This window comes from Rattus norvegicus, chromosome Y (assembly GCF_036323735.1).
Source record: "Rattus norvegicus strain BN/NHsdMcwi chromosome Y, GRCr8, whole genome shotgun sequence".
Classification (NCBI taxonomy): Eukaryota; Metazoa; Chordata; class Mammalia; order Rodentia; family Muridae; genus Rattus; species Rattus norvegicus.
Genome location: NC_086040.1, coordinates 23,914,699 through 23,938,110, shown reverse-complemented (window position 1 = coordinate 23,938,110; position 23,412 = coordinate 23,914,699). Strand labels below are relative to the sequence as shown.

The 23,412-nt window shown below is 39.9% G+C and overlaps 1 long non-coding RNA gene across 1 annotated transcript in view; it reads left to right on the top strand.

Moving 5' to 3' along the window:
• The window catches only part of LOC134484473 (uncharacterized), a 30,346-nt gene extending 6,956 nt beyond the window's left edge, over positions 1 to 23,390 (top strand). Inside the window, exons 2-4 of the long non-coding RNA XR_010061933.1 lie at positions 4,008 to 4,165; positions 18,389 to 18,549; positions 22,023 to 23,390. This is a non-coding gene — a long non-coding RNA (uncharacterized LOC134484473). The remainder of the gene's footprint in view (positions 1 to 4,007; positions 4,166 to 18,388; positions 18,550 to 22,022) is intronic.
• The last annotated feature ends 22 nt before the right edge of the window (positions 23,391 to 23,412 follow it).

Below are 23,412 nucleotides of genomic sequence, written 5' to 3'. Positions count from 1 at the left end.
AGTACCCTCATAATAATCTTAAAAAAAAAAGAAATCTAAACATCTGTATAAAAACGTCATATCTGCTTTAAATGATCAGAATATACGTCTGTGATTGGAAATCCTTATTAAATCTTATCAGGAAGCTGAGGGTAAAACTGGATCAGAAATGAGTCATCAACAGTCCAGCTTCTGTGACAGTCACACCATTACCTGTACCACCATTGTTCTTGATCCCTGACCTTAAAAGGTCCCAGCCTTTCCGAACATCAAATTGTTCCATATATATATATATATATATTTTACATCAGAGACAGTAGTGAAAACATCTTAGCCAGCTTCACGAACAATTTTATTTTCCCAAAAGCTTTTTAAGGGTTGTGGTCGTCTCTGACCATTGTACATTTCCTCAGGCAATGATGGAAGCACTGATCTGCCCCAGAGGCAATCCCTAAATGACCTTGACCACTGTTATTGCCAATACCAATAGTGCTGCCTTTTGAATGGTGGGAATCTCCATGAGGATTTTCATGCACTTCTTAGATTAAGAGAGATATGAGTGGTATAACCGAGCAACACTCTGCATGAAGTCCTCGTTGGGTTCATGACTCACCAATGCCCAATGAGACTGTGCTGAAGAGTGGGCCATACCCCAGGAGTTCTAAATCTCTATGCCATTTCTCCTTCTCAGGCCTTGGCCATACTCCATGTCAGAACCAAATTTGAACCATTCTTTTACCATGGATAGAATTTCAAATACTCTACTGATAGTGGGCATCCTTACATTGTCCTTGACTTTAATGGAATTGCTTTATGTTTCTCTCCATTTAGGTTGATGTAGGGTACCGACTTGCAGCTCATTGCTTCTATTATGTTTCTGCATAGGACTGGTATCCCTGCTCGCTCTTATCCTTTTAACATGAAAACGGTTTCGAATATTTTTGCAAGCCTTTTCAGCATCTAATCAGATTATCATGTGATTTTTTTCTTTTATTTTCATTAGGTAGTGCATTATATTGATGGATTTTCAGAAATTGAACCATCCCTGCCTCCCACTAGAAATTAATAATTGCACAGCATAACCTACAGAAGTGTTCTCATATTCACACACATACTCTAAGAGCTCCTCCAAAAAACAAAAACGAAACATGTTAACAAAAAAAGCCATGCACCCTACAGAACATATCTAATACTCACATACACACTCAAACATCCCAATCGAAAAAACAAAAACCAAAAAACATGCAATCAAAAAAAATAACCATGCTTCGACAACATCAAAATAGAATGAACTAAATATCACTTATCATTAATGCCTTTAAGCATTAATGGCCTCTACTCAATAGTAAAAGAACACAGGCTATCACAATGGATTTAAAAACAGGATCTATCCTTCTGTTGCACTCAAGAAACACAATCCAGCAACTGAGATAGACACAACCTCATACAAAGGTGTTTGAAAAGCTTTTCCAAGCAAATAGACACAAGAAACAAATGGCGTAGATATTCTAACATCCAGCAAATCAGACATGCAACCAAAAGTAATCAATAGAGTTGGGGAAGGACAATTCATATGCATCAGAAGAAAAATCCACCAAAATGCCATCTCGATTCTAGATGTCTATATGCCAAAGACAAAGGCAGCAATATTGCTGAAGCTTAAATATCAAATCGAACCTCACAAATGAGTAGTAGGGAATATCAATGTCCTACTCTTACCAAGGGCAGGCCATTGAGACAGAAATTAAAAAAAAATGATGTAACTAACACGGGGTTCAATTAAGTTGACCTCACTGATATCTAAATAATAATTCACCTGAATACAAAAGTAAACACTCTCCTTTCAGTACCTCATGGAACCTTATCCTAAACTGACCATGTTCTCACACTCTAAAAAAGCCACAAGAGATACAGAAAGACTGTGCTAACCAATGTATTTTCTCAGATGACAGTGGATTAAAACTGGACTTCAACAATAAGAAAAAGTGTATAAACTCATTGAAATTCAATAACTCGCAACTGAAGAACCATCAGTTCAGAGAAGACATAAAAAAAAGCATTCCTAGAATTCAAAGAAAATGAAGGCACAGCTTCTCCAAACTTAAGGGAAATAAGGAAAGCATTGCTAAGAGTAACAGGCATATGCAGCACAAGGCGCTTTCATAAAGAAACCAGAGAGAACCAACACTAGCAACTTCCCAGCACACCCTAAGTCTCTAAAATAAAAAGAAGCAAATACATATTAAAGGAGGAGACAGCAAGAAATAATCAGACTCGGGGTGAAAGTGGTACATCAGAAACAAAGAATACAAAGATCAACAAAAAAAAAAAAATAGCTGGTTCCTTGGGAACATCAACAAGACAGACAAACCCTAAGACAGATAATGTACTAGGAGGAGAAATAGCATCCAAATCAGAAATGATCAGGGAGCCACATCGATGGACACTGATGAAAGTCACAAAATCCTTAGGTCTCACTTCAGAAACCTGGTGGTTACACAATTTGAAGCTCTGAATGAAATGGATGATTTTGTAGATGGATAACACTGACCACATGTAAACTGAGGTAAGATAAACTATGTAAATAGCTCTACAACACCTAAAGAGACAAAAGAGTAATTAAAAGTTTCCCCACTGAAAGAGCCACAAGGCCAGATTGTTTGAGCACAGAGTCCTACCAGATTTTCAAAGAATTCTCAACATACTCCAAAAAACAGAAACAGGAGGAAAATTGCCAAACTTATTCCTTGACAGCACAGTCACTCTGACACCTAAATCACAAAAGGACTTAACACAGCAAGAATTTCAGACGAACTTCCCTTAAGAACATAGGTGGAAAAAATACTAGGTAAAATTATAGAAAACAAAATCCAAGGACACATGAATATTCCATCCAGTGCCATCTAGTAGGCTTCCTCCTGTAGCTGCAGGAGTGGTTCAGTCTATGAAAATCGATCAAAGTGATTCACCATATAAGCAAACTGAAGTGTAAAAAATTCTGCCCTCAGCATTTCACATTAACTTGTGAGCTACACATGGAGTTAAACTTTGTTTAAGTTGCATATAAACCAATATATATATATATATATATATATATATATATATATATATATATATATATATATATATATATATATACCTAGCTATACTACTCCTGGCCTTATAACTGAAAAGACCTCTGCCATACCTCAAGGACATGTGCTCCATAAGTTTCCTTACTGCTTTCTTCATAATAAGAAGGAAATAGAAATAACCCAGATGCCCCTCAACCAAAGAATGGCTACAGAAAATGTGGTTCATTTATAGTATGGAATACTATGCAGCTATGAAAATAAGTACATTGTGAGGATGTAGTCAAGTAGATGGAATGAGAAAGTATTGTTCTGAATGAGGTAATTGAGACACAAAATAACATGTACATATTCACTTAAAAGAAGGTATTAGCCATAAAGTACAGAATTCACAAGCTACGATCTACGGAACCAAAGAAGCTAAACAAGAAGAAAGGCCTAAGAAAATGCTTAAATTTCACTCAGAAAGATGAATAAAATAATGAGAGTAGGCAGATGGAAGGAAAGGATTGGGTGGTGAGAGGATGGGAAGGGAAATGGGGTTTGAGAATCATTTCTTGGGAGAGATGGGCAAGAGGGACAGACGGCAGGAGAATAAACTGAAATCAGTGACTGTCCAGGGTGGGTGATATCTGTATTATTTGCCTGCAATCTGGGATGTGTGAGGCTACCCCAGCATCCATGAGGGTGACTTTAGCTGAGATTCGTAGCAGTGGGGATACGGGTACTGAAATGGTCACTTTCCATAGCCACAGAGGACCCAAGGTGGAAGGATAATAACCCAAACACACTCCCAAAATTTTGACCCAGAATTTGACCTCTCTATAAGAAACACAAGTACAGAGATGGAAGAGGAAATGAGGGAATGGCGACAAGGTAAGTGGCCGGATGTGAGACTTATCCTATGGGCAAACGGCAAACCCTGACATTATTAATGGTCCTTTCTTATGTTTGCAGACAGGAGGGTAGCATTATTGTCCTCTGCAAGACTCAACAGAGCAGCCGACTGACACACGTGCACAGACATACGGCCAAATATCGAATGGAGCTCAGTGAGTCTCACTGAAGGGCTGAGGGAAGTGCAGACAGAGACAGAGGAGCACAATGATCTTCAGGTGGGGTCACTAAACCAGTCGCTTGTCTGTGGATCCTGTTCTCCTACCCGGGCTGCGTTTTCAGGACCTGGTGGGAGACGATGAATCTAGTTGAGTAGAGACTTGATGTGCCAGGGGAGAGGGTGAACCCAGAGGGGTCCTCCACTCTCTCAGATAAGAAGGGGAGAGGATAGAAGGAGGGAGTATAAATGGTAGGAGCCTGGAGGAGTATGGTTCCAGGGCAGCATTCAGAATGCTACCTGGTGAATAGATGCAACCATTCTAGCAAGGGACTCAGGCATGACATCACTGGGAAGGGGGCGGGACATCATGGGTGTGGGACATGACATCATGGTGGTGGGGCATGACATCACGATTATCCATCAGAAGTAATTATCTGGCTAAACATTCATCACGAGTGTCAGCTCCACAGGCTCACTGAAGATCCTAAACCATAGTTGTTAGTGAAGTTATATATTGAAAAACCCAGTCAATATCTTATCTTGTGTCCTTTCACCTGTACCAAATCGTTTGATCTCTTTGTTTGACTCTTGATAACTGTTTTGGAACCTCTTGGAATGTGTTCTGAGTAGGATTAAGTCTGTTTACTCTCTCAGAACAATTAAATGGTCACACCTGGGAGACTGGCAGAGTTGTCACTGGAATTTTGACTAATAGAAAGAGACTTATAGCAGTCCCACTATAAAAGAGCTTAATAACCATTGATATAATTTTAAGAATTATTGTAGGATCGTTATTAAGACTAAAGAATTCATCTACTTGTCTGTATACTAACACTACGGGACAGTACAACTTCATAGGCCTGCAGAGATGTGCTCCAAAGGTGCTATAACTCAATTATTGTTATATATGTCTAATAATAACAACAGGAATAGCATTTTAATAGCAGGAAACTTTCCCAAAATGAATCCATTACAGCCTTGCTTAATAAGGGTGTACCAGTTGTGGATTATAAAGTAATCCGATGCTGTTCATCTGAGGATGATCACCTGCCAGTTATTAGCTTGTCCAGTCATGGCTCCTGACACTTTCTTCTCAGTCCCACATAGTACCTTCTCCAAAACTGACAATATGATCCATCACAAAACAGGCCTCAACAAATACAAGAAGACTGAATTAATCCCTTGCATCCTATGAGATCACTAAACACTAAGAATGGTCTTCAATAACAACAAGAACAACTAAAGACCCACATATACATGGTAGCTCAGGAATGATTTACTCGAGGAGAACTTGTTCAAGGAAGAAATAAAGAAAAAATTAAAGACACTTTTGAATTTAATGAAAATGAAGGCATAACTTGGGAACACAAAAAAGAAATGCTAAGAGGAAAACTCATAGCTCTGAGAGCCTCCACAAAGAAACAATTGCTATGATCCACTATTAGTTTGACAGAACACCTGAAATCTCAGAACCAATACAAATCCAAATACACCAAGAGGACTATACAGCAGGAAATAATCAAACTCCAGACTGAAATCAACCAAGTAGAAACAAAAGGAATTATATAAAGAATCAACAAAACCAGGAGCTGGTTCTTTGAAAAATCCAGAAATAGGTAAATCCTTAGTATTCAAATTAAAAATAACAAAATCAGAATTGAAATAGAGATATAACCATAGAAAATGAGAAAACTCGAAAAATTATCAGATCCTACTATAAAAGCCTATGCTTAAAAAAACGGGAAAGTAAGGAATAAATGGATAATTTTCTATTCAGATACAAGTTACCAAAGTTGAATCAGGATCAGATAAACCATCTAAATACTCCCATAACTCATAAAGTAGTAGAAGCAGTCATTAAATATCTCCCAACCAAAGATCCCAGGACTGGAAAGGTTTAGTACAGAATTCTCTCAGACCTTCACAGAATACCTAATACCAATATTCTCCAAACTATTCAACAAACTAGAAATAGAAGAAACACTATACAATTATTTCTCTGATGCCATAGTTATGCTTATAACTAAAGCAAACAAAGACCCATCAAAAAAAGAGAATTTCAGACCAATTTATTCATGAATATCCCTGCAAATATTCTCAGTAAATTTCTTTCAAACCAAATCCAAGAACACATCAAAACAATCATCCATCATGATCAAGTAGGCTTCATCCTGGAGATACTGGGATTGTTTAATATACAGAACCTGATCACTAATCAAACTAATCCCACTATAAAAACAAATTCAAAGAAAAGAAAACAATTAATTATCTCATTAGATGCTGAGAAAGCATTTTACAGTTAAAAGTCTTGGAAATATCTTAAATTCAAGGACCATACTGAAGCACAGTAAAAGCAATATACAGCAAACCAGTAGCCAGCATCAAACTAAATGGAGAGAAATTTAATGCAATCCCACTAAAATCAGGAACTAGACAAGGACACCCACTCTTTCCCTACCTTTTCAATATAGTATTCGAAGTCCTAGCCAGAGTAATTAGACAACAAATGTAGGTAAACAGACTAATATTGCAAATGAAGTATTCAAAATGTCACTATGTGCAGATGATGTGGTAGTATATTTAATTGGCCCCAAAATTTCCACCAGTGAATTTATAAGCCTAATAAACAACTTTAGCAAAGTGGCAGGGTAAAAAATTGATTCAAACAAATCAGTACTCTACTCAAAAGAGAAATAGACTGAGAAAGAAATTACAGAAATGACACACTTGACAATAGTCAAAAAGCATATGAAATACTTCAGTGTGACTCTAACCAAGCAAGTGAAAGATATATATGACAAGAACACATGTCTCTGAAGAATTAAATTAAAGGTCTCAGAAATTAGAAAGATCTCCCATGCTTGTGTATTGACAGGACAAATGTTGTAAAAATATCCATTTTGTCAAAACCAATTTACAGATTCAATTCAATCCCCATCAATATTACAAGTGAATTCTTCACAGACATAAAAATGACAGTTTGCCAATTTATTTGGAATAAAATAAATCCCAGGATAGAGAAAACTATTTTCAAAAATAAAAGCATTTTGGGGAAATCACCATCCCTGAGCTCAAGTTGTGTTACAGAGCAATGGTGATGAAAAACTGTATTGTATTGGTATTGAGACAGGCAGGTAAATAAATGGAATAGAATTGAAGATGGAGAAATGAACCCACACAGCTATGGCCACTTGGAAATTGATAAAAGATCTAAAACCATTCAGTGGAAAAAACGATAGCATTTTTTTTAAAAAAATGTGCTGTTTCACCTGAAGGGCAGAATGTAGAAGAATGCAAATTAATCCATTCTTATCTCCTTGTACAAAGTTTAAGTAAATGTGGATTAAAGTCCTCCACATAAAGATCACCAGTGGAACAGGAAGCACTTGGTCCTGGTAAGACTGAAACCCCAGTGAATGTGATTGTTGGGGGAGGGTGTCAATGGAGGGAGGGTGGGGATGGGAACACCCATAAAGGGGAGGGGGAGGGATTAGTGGGATGTTTGCCTGGAAAACTGGAAAGGGAATAACACTGGTAATGTAAATAAGAAATACTCAAGTTAATAAAAAAATTTAAAAATAAGACCTCCAAATAAAACCAGATACACTGAAACTAACTGATGAAAAAGCAGGGAAAAGCCTTGAACACTATAGAATTGGGGAAAATTTCCTGAATACAACACCAACGTCTTTTGTTCTAAGATCAAAAATTAAAAAATGAAACTTCATAAAATTTCAAAGTTTCTGTAAGGCAAAGGACACTGTCATTACTTCCATACAGCAACTAACATCTTGGGAAAAGATATTTAAAAATCCTATATCCGATGGAGCACTAATCTACAATATATACAAAAAATTCAATAAGCTATCCTTCAGAGAACCAAATAACACTATTTAATAGTGGACTACAGTTCTAAACACAAAAATTCTCAACTGATTAATATTGAATGGCTGAGAAGCACCTAAAGATATTTTCAACATCCTTAGTCCTTGGGGAAAAGCAAATCAAAACAATCCTGAGATTCTACCTCATACCACTCAGAATGGCTAAGATAAAAAAGTCAGGTGACAAAAGAGGCTGGCAAGGATGTGGAGAGAAAGGAACACTCTGTCACTGTTGAAATTGCAAGCTCTTTAAATACTCTGGAAACCGGCTGGAGGTTCCTCAGAAAATTGAACGTAGTATTTACTACTTGAGGACCCAGCTGTACCATTCGATGGCATATATCCAAAACTTGCTCCAACCTACAACAAGTTCACATACACCACTATGTTTATAACAGCCTTATTTATAAAGGACCGAAGCTGGAAAGAGCCCACATGTCCCTCAAAAGACAAACAGATAAGGTGGTACATTTACACAATGGTGTGGTACTGAGGTATTAAATAGAATGACTTCAGGCAATTCATAGGCAAATGGATGAAACTAGAAAATATCATCCTGAGTGAAGTAACCCTAACACAAATAAAGGCACATGGCATTCACTCACTGGTAAGGGGGTAATCTCTCGAATTTCTCAGATACTAAGGATGTGACAGGTTCCCTGGACCTAACATTGATGACATTAGACAACATACACAACAACAGTGATATTGAACCTGAAGACACCACCTGCAGTAGATAGACACGGTCCACAGTGCAAGAATGGGACAAATCACCCATCTCTTATTAAATCACAGTTATCCCTGTCTAGTGGAAATGCAGGGCAAAAATGCAGCAGAGGCTGAAGGAAAGGCCATCCAGAGATCTGCAAACACCAAACTGGACACTGTTGCTGATCTTGAGATCTGCTTGCAAACTGGAGTCTGATATGCCTGTCCTCTGAGAGGCTCTGCCAGCACAGCCAACCATTGAACTAGCCTAGAGATCCCAATGGAAGATGTAGGGGAAGGGCTGAAGGAGCTGAAGGGGATTGTAATTAGAGGTAGAATAACGATATCAATTAAGCAGACACCTCAGAGCTCCCATGGCCCTAACAACCAACCATAGAATGTATATGGTCTGGTACCCTACATATGTAGCTGAGGACTGCCTCATCTCACATCAGTGGAAGGGGAAGCACTTGGCCTTTAGATGCTTGATGTCCCAGAGAAGAGTGATTCTAGAGGGGTGAGGCAAGAATGAGTGGGAGATTTGGGGAGGCACCCTCTTAGAGACAAAGTGGAGGAGTATACTGTGGGGTGGTTTATTAACAGGGACTGGAAAGTGGTTAATATTTGCAATGAAAACAAAAACAATGATTAATAATACTAATAATAAAGGAGTGGCATTTTCCATACATTATTTTACTGCACAGGTTAGCTTGGAACATTTATTGTTGCCTAGATGCATATTTCTTCCTACAGTTTCTGATTTCTTGTTTTCTGAGGAGTGTAGCCTTAGGGCTTTCTCTTCATTCAAAGAAGGCATAACACTTAACTCCTTTCTCCAAGCAAGGGTGATTGTAGATATGTCTGTAAAAGGCAGGAGCCATTTCTACAATCTATTTGGGGGTCACCAAAAGAATTAATTACAAGCAAAATTTGTAACACGAACAGTATGTGTTCAATAAACTTACTAGTATTGAATGCATCCCAGGATTTCTAGCCAGGCAACTGTGTACGATAACAAGAGACATTTAGAAATTCAATATATGTGACTAGAGAAAATACATTCCATTGAGTAGCATACTCAATATTTCAAAAATATCATCATGGAAATAATATTAAGAGCTTTAGGACAAGAAAAAATAATGAACACCAAGTCACAAGCATCACAGAAACACCTGGAAGTCACATGGAATTCTAATATCAATCACACGCATTCTATGCTCTATTCATATCCTATTACATGTTCATTCCCTAACACAGTCCACCAGTGATTTTCTAGTCCCTGCAGTCTCTGAGGAGCAAGGGTCTGGATCAGCTTTTCACATTAGGTTTTGAGGCTCCAAGACACATGACTGCACCACTGATGGCCTCCAGTTTACAGGGAACTACCCTGTTTTAAGAGTCGCTTGACTGCACAGTGTCTTAAGCACTCCTTGCCCTTTCCGTTCATGTTGATCCTTCCAGAATCCCTTGTCTTGGCCCCTGACAGTGTGCACAAGAGCAGATAGCACTCTGGATTCAAAGGAGGAGAGTCGACAGGGATCCTCCCCATTCAGAAAGCTTGGATGATCGCCCGCTACTACAAGCAGAATTGACAAGTGAGGCAGCTCCTGACTGGGCCATGAAGACCTCGCGACTGCCTCCTGCAGACCTCGCGACTTCCCGGTGCAGACCTCACGACCCCCGTGCAGACCTCGCGACTGCACCATGCAGTCCTCGCTACTGCCCCGTGCTAACTCGAGGACAGGCCCTCTCGAGCTTTGGTTGTTTCCTGAGGTCAATGGTCACTCGAGATTTCCCTGCTTTGCCTTCCGGACTTGTCCAAAGTTCTCGGGAGAGAGAGCAATACTCAAATGATACAGCTCAACTGATGTTCCTCACCACTGGGAAGTACATTCACTGCCACTTCACGAGTAGTAGCCCATTTGCCATTTCTTGTTCAATTTCCTAACGACTAAAAGGCCAGATGTGTGGAGAGAGGCCAGTGAGCTTCATCCCGGACTTTACCCTCTGACCATGCACCGCCGATTTCCCAGCCTCCTCGGCCTTGGAACGCCTTTAGATTCCCCCAAGATGATTATAACACCGGACTCCAATGGGGGAAGCACTTTAAGGGTTCCCAGTGTTCGCCACCTGAGACCGCCTTCAGTGTCCCCCAACCGGATTATAACTTCCTACACCAGTGTGGGAAGCAATTGAACAGCAGAGACCCGAGCGACTTTGTACCTCCCGGACTACTTAGACGCACTCGGTACAAGTTCAGATGCACAAAACCCTATGAAGACCAGAGATTCAAAAAAACCTGATATTCGTGCTACAGAAAAGCTACGGAAACTCGAAGATCATATGAAGGCTTCAGTCAGTAAGGGGGTCCTAGACCACAGACCGGAACTGACAGAGAAGAAGAAATGGACAGTTCCACTTCCTCTGAGGGTTCCTGAGGGCATGAGTAATTCACTGACCAAGGATAGCAGATCACTGAGTAACCCACTGACCAGGGATACCAGAACATGTGCTTACATCCTGCTACCAGAAAAAGAGTGGCCGCATCTTTAGTGCTCATTCTTGGGAAGATGAAAAAAAAAGTGGGTTATTTCTACTGGGTTTGAAGAAAATATGGACTTTGACGAGTTGGTAGCCAGAGTGCCTGCAACATCTACAAAACACAGTACTGGAGAGAACACTGAAAGATTCAAAGTAGATTACACTGTGCCTGGGCCACCTTCTGCTGACTCTTCTACTGACAAACTTGGACAGGTAATTTCCCCACACTTTCCAGGTTCCCAACATCCTTCCCTATCTAGACATGGAGAACTTCGATCTCCCATTTTACCCCAAGATATTCCTACCCACCCAAGACTTTGCGGAAATAACCAAATGTTTCCAATGTTCTATAGGGTTATTCCACATTTGCCCAAGTGTCCAAAATTCTTCCCACAGATACTGAACGGAAAATGATACATTCTCCTCTTCCAGAAGGAGTGTTTTTTTTTTTTCTTCAATCTTTATTAACTTGAGAATTTCTTATTGACATTTCAAATGTTATTTTCTTTCCAGGTTTCCATGTTAACATTTTCCTAGCCCCTCCCACTCCCCTTCTACAGGGGTGTTACTGTCTGATTCTCCCCCACATTACTGCCCTTCTCCCAACAATGCCATTCACTGGGGGTTCAGTCTTGGGAGGACCAAAGACTTCCCCTTCCACTGGTGCCCCTACTAGGCATTCAGTGATTCCTATGATTTTGGAGACCAGGGTCAGTTCATGTAAAGTCTTTGAGTAGTAGCTTAGTCTCTGGAAGCTCTGGTTGGTGGGCATGTTATTTCACATGGGGTCTCAAGCCCCTTCAGTTCTTTTAGGCCTTTCTCTGATTCCTTCAACGGGGATCCGTTTCTCAGTTCAGTGGTTTGCTGCTGGCATTTGCCTAAGTATTTACCATTATCTGGCTTTGTGTCTCAGGAGAGATCTACATCCAGTTCCTGTCAGCCTGCCTCTCTTTGCTGCTTCATCCATTTATTTAGTTTGGTGGCTGTATATGTATGGGCCCCAATGACTGTTCCTTCATTCTCTTCTCTAAACATTGACACCCTGTGCCCTACTATGGGTATACTTGTTCCCCTATTAAAGAAGGAGTGAAGCATCCACATTACAGTCATCCTTCTTGAAATTCCTGTGGTCTGTGCATCTTGGGAAATTAGAGCATTTGGGTTAATATCCACTTATCATTGACTACATACCATGAGTGTTTTTTCTGTGATTGGGTTACCTCACTCAGGGTGATATTTTCTAGTTCCATCCACTTGCCTATGAATTATATGATGTCATTTTTTGAGAGTTGAGTAGTATTCCTTTGTGTAGATTTATCACATTTTCTGTATCCATTCCTCTCTTGAAGGGCATCTGGGTAATTTCCATCTTCTTCTGTGAATATAGTGGAGCATGAGTCTTTGTTGTATGTTGGAGAATGTTTTGGGTATATGCTCAGGGGAGATATACTTGGGTACATAGATAGTGCAATGCCCAGTTTTCTAAAGAAGCTCACAGAATGATTTTTACCAGTCTGCAATCCCACCAAAAATGGAGGAGTGCTCTTTTTTTTCTCTATATCCTTGCCAGAATCTGCTGTCACCTGAGATTTTTTTTGTAGCCATTCAGACTGGTGTGACGTGGAATGTCAGGGTTGTTTTGATTTGCATTTTCCTTATGATTAAACATGTTGAAAATTACTTTTTTTCTCCATATTTATTAACTTGGTTATTTTGTTTTTTAACATTTCAATTGTTACTCCCTTTCCCAGTTTCTGGACCAACATCCCCGTATCCCATACACATCCCCTTCTATATAGGTGCTAGCTCCCCTTCCTCCCTCATTAGTGCCTCCCCAAAACAATCCCATTTAATGGTGAATTCAGTCTTGGCAGGACCAAGGTCTTCCCCTTCCACTCGTGCTCTTCCTAGGATATTCATTGCTACCTATGAAGTTCGAGCCCAGGGTCAGTCCATGTATAGTTTTTGGGTAGTGGCTTAGTCTATGGAAGCTCTGCTTGGTTGACATTGTTGTTCAGATGGGGTCTCGAGCCCCTTCAAGCTCAACTGATTCCTGATTCCTTCAACAAGTGTCCCGTTCTCAGTTCAGTGGTTTGTTGCTGACATTTGACTGTTTATTTGCTGTATTCTGGCTGTGTCTCTCAAGAGAGATCTACATCTGGATCCTGTCAGCCTTCACTTTTTTGCATCATCTCTTATCTCCTTAGGTTTCTGTATATGTATGGGCCACATGTGTGGGAGACTGTGAGTGGGTGTTCCTTCTGTCTCTGTTGTAAACTTTACTTCCCCATCCTCTCCCAGGTATATTATTGTTCCCCATTTAAAGAAGGAGCAAAGCATTCACATTTTGGTCAACCTTCTTAAGTTTCACATGTTCTGTGCATCTAGGGTAATTGGTCTAATACCCACTTATCAATAAGTGCATACCATGTGTGATTTTCTGTGATTGGGTTACTCACTCAGGATGATATTTTCCACTTCCATCCATTTGCCTATGAATTTCATAAAGTCATTGTTTTTGATAGCTGAGTAATATTACATTGTGTAGATGTACCACATTTTCTGTATCCATTCCTCTGTTGAAGGCATCTGTGTTCTTTCCAGTTCCTGGCTATTATAAATCAGGCTGCTATGAACATAGTGGAGCACGTGTCTTTGTTACATGTTGGGGCATATTTTGGGAATATGCCCAAGAGAGGTATAGCTGGTTCCTCAGGTAGTTAAATGTCCAATTTTATGAGGAAGCTCTGCACTGATTTCCAGAGTGGTTGTACTAGTCTGCAATCCCACCAACAATGGAGGCCTGTTCCTCTTTCTCCACATCCTTGCCAGCATCTTTTATCATCTGAGTTTACATCTTAGACATTCTGACTGGTGTGCGGTGGAATCACAGTGTTGTTTTGATTTGCATTTGCCTTAAGACTAAAGATGTTGAACATTTCTTTAGGTGTTTCTCTGCCATTTGATATTCTTCAGCTGTGAATTCTTTGTTTTGCTCTGAACCCCATATTTCAATAGGGTTATTTGTCCCCCTTTAGTCTAACTTCATGATTTAGAGTTTGACAATCATTATCCTAAGGATCCTTTGCTACAATTTTTTACTGAGCATCCAGTGATCTTTCCTCAGGTCACTGCCTCAGAGCGTTAGATATTTATACAGATGGCTCCAAAACAGGTGTAGGTGCCTACATGTTTGATTCTCAAGAAACAGTATTGATTCAGTACAGTCCAGGAACACCCCAAATCACAGAATATAAAATGGTATTGGAAGTTTTTAAAATATTTCATGATTCTTTTAATTTAATTTCTAATTCTGCTTATGTAGTTTACGCTCACTTGAAATTTCAGGGCCAATTACTTCGACTAATACTGTATGTCAAATTATTTTCGAATTACAAAAATTGATTTGGGTCAGAAAAAATAAGTTTTTCATACAACATATCCGAGCTCATACTAATTCGCCTGGTCCTGTGGACAATAATAACGACTTGATGGTTGCTAGTACTCGTAGAGAATTTATTTTTCATGCAGCTCCAGTTGATCTTACTAGAGAATTGCATCAAAAGATTCATGTTCCTGCCTTTACAAAAGTTTAACATCTCTAGGGCTACAGTTCGTGATGTGGTGTTAGTTGCCAGAATTGTGTTCAATTTCACCACCCTTGTCATGTGGGGATTCACCCTTGTTGTCTGATCCCCCTAAAACTTTGGCAGATGGATGTCACACACATATTTCAATATGGAAATTTAAAATATGCTCATTTTTCTGTTGATACTTGTTCTGGTATTATACATGCTACTCTGGTGACTGGTGAAAAGGCTAGTAATGCCATTAGTCATTGCTTAGACACATGGGTGGCCTGGAAAAGCCTGATAGTGTTAAGACAGACAACGGGTCTGCCTACACAGCAAAGTCCTTTAAGGAATTTTGCCAGACAATGCAGGTTTGTCATACTACAGGATTACCATACACTCCCTAGTGGCAAGGAATTGTGGAAAGAGCACATTGTACCTTAAAAGAGCTTATAAAAAGCAAAAAGGGGGATTTGCCAGTGGCCAAACACCAAAAGAAGAACATTCATTAGCTATTTTTACTCTAAATTTCTTAATTTTGTCCGTGCATGGCCGCTCTGTCACGGATTGCCATGCTGCTACTACACCTATGAGTAATGCAGAAGAAAAGTGGAAGGAAGTATTAACTGGTGAATGGTGTGGGCCAGATCTTGTGATTTCGAGGTCTAGGGGAGCTGTTTGTCTTTTTCCGCAGAACTAAGAAAATCCAATTTGTACCTGAGCACTTGACTCAAAAATTGCCTTCTGCTCTCCTGAAGATGAGACTACGAACCCTACTATAGCTGGGAATGGTAATCCAGGTTGATTCACTAATCTTGTGGGCTACTGCCAGATCCTGGCCAGTACCCATGCCAGTTCATAGCAATTCAACTGTTTTGCCAAACTTTTCCTCTGCCTCCTGTTTGTGTGATGCTCCCTGTATTTTGCCAAATGGAGAAATGCCCCAATGCTATGCAGCCATTAACTTTTCCCTGTCGCATACCTTATGTTTTATTTTAAGAACTCTTCCCTGCCGTGCATTTGGTTGCGTAGAGCCACATTTCAATATTCAATATAATATAAGCTCTAATGTGAGCAATATACCCATTTGGTATCTGGTCTCCTATTAGTTAATCAAAGGATAGTTTAGTTCAAGGACAAATTGAAGCACTGTATCATATTACGCAGCTGTCCTGCTTTTCTTCCCATAGAGGCTTATGCATTACTCCTTTGCAAGTTAACTTTTCTCAGCATTCTCAACAGAGCAAAGAAATCTTGAATTATCTGAAAGGGAACTATTCCATGAAATCAGAGCAACTATCAAGACAATTGCTGATGTAGATTACTGACTTAACAGCACTAGGTTGGACCCTATCACAGTTGAAGATTTTACGTCATGGATTGCCAATGCTTTCTCCCTTTATTAAGGAGTGGGCTGGCATGTTTGCCTGGGGAGCTATTTTCCTCCTTGGATGCAGAGTATGTCTCCAGCTTATTGGCCATTTAAAAAGACAACATGTCAGACACAAAGCGGTTGTTTACTAGGCTATGATCATCCTTGAAAATGGTGCTTCTCCCAAAATAGGGCTGGCCTCTTTATAAGATTAAGTGTTCGCCCTAGATCATTTTTGTCATTGTCATGTGGAGTCATTGTATCCAGAGATGGGTAAATTTCCTCGAGTTCGGTCCAACCTGAGACAGGAGGCCCAGGTGTTGTATGTGAACCCAATGACGGGTAAGTCTGAGTCATCATCAGCAATGACCTAAGACAGGAGCAATGAAAAGAATGACATTACACCCAGATCTAGACCATTCATATTATTAAACAAAAAAGGGGGAGAAATGGGGAGCAGCATGGTAAAACAAAGATGGCGCAGACATCCTGTCCCGTGTGGTAGTAAACGACTTATCGAGGATGAATAGGCTTGTCCACTTGCCAGGGCGGCCTTATGATAATGAGGTGATCCGGAGCCCTGCTGTGGTGAACAACGGTATTTGCATACTGCTCATGCACGGAATTTGCACCTGGCATCAGTTGGATGGGACAGTAATGTGCTAATGAGGGATTCATGCTCTGCCAATCCATGAAGGACAAGTAGCAGAGTAATAGTGGGGTGATTCGTGATCCACCAATCCCTGAAGGACAATTAGCATAACCACAGCCTCTTCTCTACATAAGGCGAGCACTTTTGCCGCTCGAGTTCCCCTTATCAGTAAAGAGGTGATCCCGCAATAAAGGCTGTTAAGAAGAATCCCACTGTGTTGCGTATTCCTTGCCAGCCGAGGTGGACGTGACACTTCAGAATAAAAGTCGTAGAAAGATCAGGAATTGAAGGCCCATTTCTAAACATAGTGAAAGAAATATACTGTAAACCTCTAGATAACATCAAACTAAATGGGGAGTAACTTGAAGCAGTCTCACTAAAATCAGGGACTAGATAAGGCTGCACCACTTTCTTCCTACTTATTCAAAACAGGACTCCATGTCATAGACAGAGAAACCAGACAACAAAAGGAGGTCAAAAGGATACAATTGGAAGGTTAGATATCAAAATATTACTATTTGCAGATGATATGATTGTATACTTAAGTGACCCCAAAAGTTCCACCAGAGAACTACTTAATCTGATAAATAACTTCAGCAAAGTGTCAGGGCATAAAATTAACTCAAACATACCAGAAGCCTTCTTATCCTAAATGGATAAACAAGCTGAGAATGAAAATAATGAAATCATACACTTCACAATAGTCCCAAATAATGTAAAATATCTTGTTGTGTGATTTACCAAGAAGGTGAAAAATGTGTATGACAAGAAATTCAAGTCTCTGAAGAGAGTAATTGAGGAAGAACTCAAAAGATACAATGAGCTTCCAGGCCCATGAATTGACAGAATTGATATAGTAAAGATGACCATTTTGCCAAAAGCAATCTACACAATCAATGCAATCCCCGTCAAAATTACAATTCAATTCTTTAATAGAGAGAGAAAGAGCAATTTTTAAAATCATTTGGAATAAGAAAAACCCATGATAGCTAAAACTATCCTCAACAATAAAAGAACTTCTGCGGGAACCACCACCCCTGAACTCCAGCAGTATTACAGAGCAATAGTGATAAAAACTCCATGGTATTTGTAAGGGACAGACAGATAGAGAGTGAAAAAGAATTGAAGACCCAGAAATGAACCCACAAACCTTTCACTTGATCTTTGTCAATGGAGATAAATCCATCCAAAGGAAGAAACATAACATTTTCCGAAAAGAGGGCTGGTTGAACTGGAAGTCAGCATGAAGATGAGTGCAAATTATACCATTTTAAGAACATGTACAAAGCTTAAGTACGAGTGAATCAAGGACCTTCACATCAAACCAGATACACTCAAACTAATATGTAGGGAGCGGCTAAAGATGGCTCCGACATCCGGTGATCATTAGTGATAAACAACTACAAGGTGCATGTGTTGACATTTCTCCAGCAGTTATCAGACTGGAGTGATATTCATGTTAATAAGGTACTTCATACTCCACCAATCCCCAGAGAACAAATTTACAACCACAGCCTGTCTTGTATTTAAGTCAGGTGCCTTTGTTCCCCAGGGTCCACCATATCAAGAATGAGGTTTTCCTGCAAAAAAGGCTGTTGAGAAGAATCCAATGGTGTTGTGTCTTCCTTACTGGACGACGTGGGCGCTACAACTTGTATGGGGACCCAAGAAAATTCTCTTTTCTCAAGAGGATTCGGAACTTTTCAGCCTCAGGTCTGTGTCGTGAGGAAGTTTCTGGATGGGACGATAAAGCTCCTGAATAAGGGATGATAAAGCTCCCAGAAAAGGGACGATAAGTATCCTGGATAGTGTCGATCAAGTTGTGGTGTATTAGGGACTATAAAATTTCCCTAATGGGAAAATAAGTTTCTCTTGAGTAAGCAGAGATGATGAAAGCCTTGTTTTACAGGCAAAAAGGTGAGTGAAACGTGGCAATGTTTTTTTTTCCCCCAAATGATCTTCTGTGGGTTGTACTAACACTTTTGCCTTTTACCCTTTTTGTGTGGTGGTGTTGCTACTGTTTGAATTGCCACGATCCAGGCCATGAATACATGTGCTGGGTAGAGACCACTAATGATGAGCTACAAACTGGTGTGTAAGTAAACACTCCAGCATGCCCTGCTCGTAAATCAATAGTAAATAAGGTCGTAGATCATGGGAAACTCACACTCCACCCCCTCCTGTCAGCTATTCAGGAGCTTGTTGGTCAGCGTAAGCTTAAAATCAAAAGGAAAAGAGACAAGGAAACTTGAGGAAGAAATCACTCTTAAATAAAATTTCCCCAGATAAGGCCTCTGGCTAAGGAGTAAGTGTAGTAGAAGGAAATTTAATTTTATGGACCCTGCTCTAGTAGTGGTGTGTTGGTTGATTCCCAATGTTAATTTTTGAAACATAGTGTTTTATCTGTGCTTTTGTTCCCAGCCCACACAGTAGGGGGGAGCAAAACTAGCTGCGGAGCTGCTACAGTGAACATGGAAACTTCTCAGTCTCACCCAATTTTCCTGGCTCTTCAAGAGCTGTTTGAAAGAAATAGACAGGATAAAAAGAAGCACTATAGAGAGATTTCTTAGTGATTTCGAAGCCATTACTCCTTGGCTAACTCTCTGGGAATCTCATGGTGGACAGCTGAGATAAGCTGGGAAAAGATTTAAATTTTGCTTGGGAGCAAGGAACTATAAAGACAGAGGATGGGCCGGTTTGGCACTTAATGAATACCTGCCTAGATCAGAAATGCTGTTAACAGGTTATAGAAAAGGGACAGGCTGTGTTAGAAATGTTACAGAAAGAACGATCTGAAAAGGCTGAGCGTAAGGCGGGGGAAGACTCTAAGTAAAACAAGAACTAGAAAGGAATGTATCCATAACTCAAAGAACAAGGTCAGAAGAAAAAATTCCACTTGCTCCCAGTTGAACACCTGACCTTCAACATTTGCTCACAGAAAGAGAGTGCTCATTAAGACAACTTCCTTAAGAGAGTCTGCCTTATCTGCTGGCTTTATTCCAAGAGAGGAGTCAGTCTCCAGCATTAAGTTACTTTTCCCCTTGATCTCCAGCATTAAGTTACTTTTCCCCTTCATCATCATTAACATGGAGAGTGCCTTTGATCCTGTCCCCTCAGCAGCCAGTTTCTGCCCCTATGGTAAAAATGCCCCAGATTTGGGGACAGGGGGTGCCTAAAGTAGTTTCAAAAATGTCTACAGCAGAGTATGAGTAACTTTGTCTTTCTAGACAGAACAGGCTTTGCTCTAAGATGATAAGAGGTGAAAGTCTTGGCATAGGCTCTTCACCTTACTCCAATAAGGGGTTGTGACCAAGGTCAAGATTAATGTTTTCTTTTCCATGGGCCTTTAGCCCTCTGAGACAGTTTGATAAAGGGCCACTGTTGAGGTCCTGAAAGTCCCAGGTGAACTGGTTACAATTCTTTTGTCAGTCTTTTGATGAAAAAATCATGTAAAAACATTAAATGACTTTCAAAAGTTACTAGGAAGAATAAATTGAATTTGACCCTATATTAAAATGCCTAAAGTAGATTTACAACCACTCTATGAGATCCTGAAAGGAAATTCTCAGGTTACATCACCCTGTGCTGTAACCAAGGAAGCAAAATTATCCTTGAGAAAAGTAGAAGAAAGACTGGAAAAAGCAATGCTAAGAAGGTAAAAGGAAAAGGAGGTTCTCTTTTTGTGTATACTGAGAACTTTTCGTCAGCCTACAGGAGTGCTATGGCAAAAAGGACCACTACTGTGGATTTATCCCCATATTTCTCCGAATAAAACCCTTGAATATTTTTCCTCTGCTGTCGAACAGCTTGCTATGTTAGGTGTTAAATCTTGTATTCAGCATTTTGTTATTTTGTCCAAGAAAATTATACCATATACTACCACTCAGGTGGAAACATTGTGTGCCCTGATAGATGACTGGGCCATATTATGCTGTAGTTTTGATGGAGAGTTTGAAAATCATTATGCTAAGGATCGTTTGTTACAATTTTTTACTGAACATCCTGTGATCATTCCTAAATTCGCTGCCTCAGAGCCTGTGTCTGGAGCGTTAGATATTTATAGAGATAGCTCCAAAACAGGTGTAGGTGCCTATATGGTTTATTCTCAAGAACCAGTATTAATTCAGTACAGTCCAGGCACCCCCCAAATTGCAGTATGTAAAATTGTGTTGGAAGTTTTTAAAAGATTTCATGATTCTTTGAATATAATTTTTGATTCTGCTTAAGTAGTTAATGCTCTGCGCTCACTTGAAATTGCAGGGCCAATTATGTCGACTAGTACTGTGGGTCAAATTCTTTTAGTATTACAAAAATTGTTTTGGGCCAGAAAAAATAAGGTTTTCATACAACATATCCGAGCTCATACTAAATTTCCTGGTCCCATGGCCAATAATAACATCCTGATGGATGCTAGTACTCGTAGAGAGTTTATTTTTCATGCTGCTCTGGTTGATCTCGCTAGAGAATTTCATCAAAAGTTTCATGTTCCTGTTTTCACTCTTCAACAAAAATTTAAAATCTCTAGAGCTGCAGCTCGTGATGTTGTATAAAGGTGAGAATTGTGTTCAGTTTCACCTCCTTCCTCATGTGTGAATTAACCCTCGTGGTCTGATCCCGCGAAAATTTTGACAGATGGATGTCACATACATATCTCAATTTGGAAATTTAAAATATGCTCATGTTTCTGTTGATACCTGTTCCCGTATTATACATGCCCCTCTGATGACTGGTGAAAAGGCTCGTAATGCCATTAGTCATTGCTTACAGACATGGGCAGCCTGGGGAAAGCCTGATAGTCTCAATACAGACAACGGTCCTGCCTACACTGTAAACTCCTTTCACACATTTTGCCAGACAGTGCAGGTCAGTCATAGTACTAGATTGCCATACAATCCCCAAGGTCAAAGAATTGTGAAAAGAATAGATCGTACCTTAAAAGAGCTCTTTCAAAAACAAAAAGGGGAAATTGCCAATGGCAGAACACCAAGAGAACAGTTGTCTTTAGCTCCTTTTACTCTAAATTTCTTAATTTTAGATGTGCATGGCCGCACTGCTGCGGATCGCCATGCTGCTACTAAACCTATGGCTAATGCAGACTTAAAGTGGAAGGATGTTTTAACTGGTGAATGGTGTGGCCCAGACTCGTAATTTTGAGATCTAGGGGCGCTGTTTGTGTTTTTCCACAGAATCAAGACAATCCAATATGGGTGCCTGAATATTTGACTTGCAAACTGCCTCCTGCTATTCGTGAAGATGAGACTACGAACCCTACCATTACTGGTGGAAATGGTAATCCAGGTTGATTCACTCACTCTGTGTGCCATTGCCAGATACTGGCCAGTACTTATCCCAATTCACAGCAATTCTACTGTTTTCCAACTTTTTCTGTACATCCTGTTTGCATGATGTTCCTTGTATAGCGCCAAATGTAGAATTGCCCCAACGGTATACTGCCACTAATAATTCTTTGTTACATACATTATGTTTCACTCTTAAAAATTCCTCCCAGCATTTTATATGGTTGTGAAGGACCACATTGGCCAATTGGTTAGATCCTATGAACAATAGTGCTGTGGGCACTGGAACCATCCTGGCTGCTTTGAGTCAAATTGCCCAAGTAGCTTCTTCAGGCAGTGAAAACACATCAATCAATAATTCTGCTAAGTTGAACATTACAACTTTGATTAGGATACATAATTGTAGTTTTTCATGTATTACTCTTTACAGGTTAACTTTTCTCAGTATTCTAACAGAACAAAGAAATCCCAAATTATCTAAAAGGAAACTGGTCCATGAAAGCAGAGCAATTATCAAGACAATTGCTGATACAGATTCTTGTCCTTAACAATACTAGAATGGAACCCATCATGTTTAGAGATTTCACATCATGGATTACCAATGCTCTCTTTTTTTTAAAGAATGGGCTAGCATTTTTGCCTGGGGAGCCATTGTCCTCTTGGGATGTGGAGTATGTCTATGGCTCTTTTGCGGTTTACAACGAGAACATGACAGACACAAAGCGATTGTTTACCAGGCTATGGTTGCCATTGAAATTGGTGCATCTCCCAATATATGGCAGGCCTCTTTAAAAAATTAAGAGTTTGCCCTAGACTATATTTTGTCACTGTCATGTGAAGTCATTATATCCAGAGACGGACACCATTCCTCAGGTTCAGACCAACCTAAGACAGGGGCTTGGTGTCGATAGGGTTACACAAGGACAAGTAAGGCCGAGTCCTGGAGAAGAACGACCTAAGACAGAAACAATGACATATACTGATGTGACACCAAGATCTAGACAGTCATTTTAGAAAACAAAAAAGAGGGAGATGTAGGGAGTGTCTAAAGATGGCTCCGACATCTTGTGGTTGTTAGTGATAAACACCTACAATGTGCATGTATTGACATTTCTCCGGCAGTTATCAGACTGGAGTGATATTCACGCTAATAAGGTATTTCATACTCCACCAATCCCCAGAGGACAAATTTACAACCACAGCCTTTCTTGTATTTAGGGGGAGTGCCTTTTTTCCCTCGGGGCCCCCCTCATCAAGAATGAGGTTTTCCTGAAATAAA